The sequence below is a fragment of the Parasteatoda tepidariorum genome, chromosome 4 (genome assembly GCF_043381705.1).
Source record: "Parasteatoda tepidariorum isolate YZ-2023 chromosome 4, CAS_Ptep_4.0, whole genome shotgun sequence".
NCBI lineage: Eukaryota > Metazoa > Arthropoda > Arachnida > Araneae > Theridiidae > Parasteatoda > Parasteatoda tepidariorum.
Genome location: NC_092207.1, coordinates 3851946 through 3855164, shown reverse-complemented (window position 1 = coordinate 3855164; position 3219 = coordinate 3851946).

The window sequence follows — 3219 nt, the reverse complement described above, 5'->3', positions numbered from 1 at the left end:
TTGTTCGACTGAAAGAAACATTTATTGGCCAAAGGAACATCTTTTTATATATACAGAATAGAGAAAAAGAATTTATTAAGTACTTTGATGAAGAGGAAAACTTGGTCTATTGTTCCTAGATTGGTGAGCAAATTGAAAGTCACCTGCGATAAAAATGAGTGGAGGCTGCTTATAGAATCGACTAAAAGAAGCCTCAAAGCTGTCCTTCTTCATCATGGGAGTCAAGATGCACCAGTTAGACACTCGGTGTATTTAAAAGAATGCTATGAAATCTAGAAAGAAAAAAAATATATCGGGACCACAGTTGCGGTGATTTGAAAGCTATCTCCCTGCTTCTTGTTCAACAAGGTGGATTTACAAAGTTCTCATATTTCATTTGCGAGTGGGACAGCCATGACAAGACTTAACATTGGGTCAAAAAAGAATGGCCGAAAAGGCTAGATCTTGACCCAGGCTCCAAGAATGTTGTTCGAAACTACTTAATTGATCCAAAAAAAGTATTGTTGCATAATATAAAATTAGAAATTAATATTCTACATAAATATAAAACTAGGTGTGATGAATCAGTTTGTCAAGGCTGTTCCAAAAGATAGCGATTGTTTAAAATTCCTGAGCAAAAAGTTTCCAGGTTTATCCCAAGCTGAATTGAAAGAGGGAAATTTTGTTGGTCCAGATATCCACAAAGTCATGAACGATAAAGATTTTTTAGACTCACAACGGAAAAAGAAGCTAGGGTTGCCAGCAAAGATGTCGTCAGTAAATTTCTGGGTAACTACAAGGATCCTGACTGTAAAGCAATTGTAATGAAAATGCTGGACAAATTTAAAACTTTGGATTGCTCTATGAGCGTCAAAATGCCTCCACTTACACGTGGACTTTTTTCCCCGAAAATGTAGGAGCAATCAGCGAAGTACAAGGTTCCATCAAGATATCAGAGATAAGGAGCGTAAATATCAAGGAAGATGAGACAAGCTCGCCGACAACTGTTAGATGTTAACTCAAGATCTGAGATTAGGCATAAAAGATCATTATACGTTTCAGAGGAAAGCGAGTTATGCATTTATATAGAAATTTTTTCTTTTGTTTTTTGTTTCGAACTTTCATGTACACATGCACACTATTCTCGGTCAATCGTCAATTTTACCTTCATAAAATAAATTAAAATGGTATGTTGGTGATTTTCTTCGAGAAACTGATGCAAAAAGTTTAAACTCAAAGAACTTATTGTCTTTCGCTCGACCAGAGGTGACTTGTTAGATCTGGCGCAACAGTATTTTTCATTCATCTTAACCTATAAAAAAATTAGCCGGTCGCTCCAAAATTAGTTTACCTTCACAAGATTCAATTTTACATAGATCGAAATGAATGAAGAGAACAGTTACCTGATAATACATGCACAATTATTTGAGAGAGTTCCTTTCCAAATAGGATTTTAGTAAGAACATCGATATCGATTTTACAAAAAATCCTGACGTGATGGTGGAAAATGGAGGTCATTTTCGAAAGCAGCACATCAAATAACATATAAATCACCAACAACTACTTCTATTGTATTTTTCAAAAACTTCTATTTCGCAGTCTTGTGATAATCATTTGAAATGCAATAACCTTAAAAATACAGACCTATGGTGTAATAAATAAATGGGAAGTTATTTTACCAGTGATCGGGACTAACAATAAAGAACTTTTTTCTTTAATTTCAATATAAATTTTAAGATTTATGTCTGGCAAACAATTCATCTCTCTCTTTCTTGTTACCTCAGGAAATTATAATATACTCGTTCAGTAATTACAAGTTATCACACACACTATTTATTTATTATTATTATTATCTGGGGTGGATTAAGCGTACGAGGGGCCCTAGGCCATTCAAATTTTTGGGCCCCTTAGATTAAATTTTTTTTCTCGTACATTTTTTTATTTATTCAAATATAAAAGTATTTATATATCTTTTCATTTAAGAAAGCATATTTAAAATAAAAATAAATAATAATAAATTAAAATTTACTTTATTTTGTTAAATTAGAACTAAAAAATAATCATAACATTTTGAAAAAAATTGAAATTNAATTTATTTTCAAAAAATCCCTTTTTAAGGGGGCCTCTAATCATTGGGGGCCCCAGGCCATGGCCTAGTCTGGCCTAATGGGTAATCCAGTCCTGATTATTTTTGCTATATTTTTGTAAGCTTTATTTTTGTAACGTCTCACACATACGCTCTGACTCTTTTATGCTTTTATGTATATATAGATGGCGCTGCAATAACATGCAGACACTGCTAAGCCAAAGCTAAGAATTCCTCTTAGCATCAGAATGAAGATCTGAGTGTATGAAATGGCTATAAATCATGAAAGTATCCGAACTATTTTATGATGGATGTACCTCTATCTCATTTGAAATAAAAATCATACAAACATACTCATGGAAAATGAAAGCAAAAACAATTATGTTACATTGACACTTTATGTTATTTTCCCTAAAAGTGTCAGACCCAGTGCCTGATTATAGCTTAGGCCCAATAAGCATGGGCCTAGGGCCCACAATTTCTGAGGGGCCTCAAAAATTTGTTCACAATATTACTGTTTCTTTTAAATACTGTAAGGAACAAAAAAAAACAATTTTCCTCAAAAAATTCATTTATTTTATTTCAATTTTTTTTTTATATCGTGATACAACCAAATTCATGTAAACATTGCAATTATCAAATTCGAAAGTACAGTTGAAATTTAATGGGTGCAATTTTTGCGCAAATGGCTTAAACGAATGTTTTAAACTGATTTACACGCTTCGACACTATTAAAATTTTGATTTTCCTGATAGCTTTGGATTGATGAAACCTAATTATCAATCTGGTTGCGCAAAAAAAAAGAAAGCCTTAAATGATGAAGCCAACAAAAAAAATGAGAAATTCTTTATCAAAATATTTCTCTCTTGATAAAGTAGAGCCGCCATCTGTTTCTGATGAAGCTGCTCTCATATAGAGTTTGATTAAATCTTTTGTTTAAGACATTTAATTAAATTCATTGAGATTTTTAAATGTATCAATATTTTGAATATAACTTTTTCATTGAATATGAATGTTAATTTTTTAAAATGTGTTATATAGACGTGTTTTAATTTTCTATGAGTAGATATAATTCTGGCTCTTTTTAGATATCTTTTCTGTGTTGAAATGTATTTTTTAATAAAAATTATTATTAATAACCTTAATATCTTAGC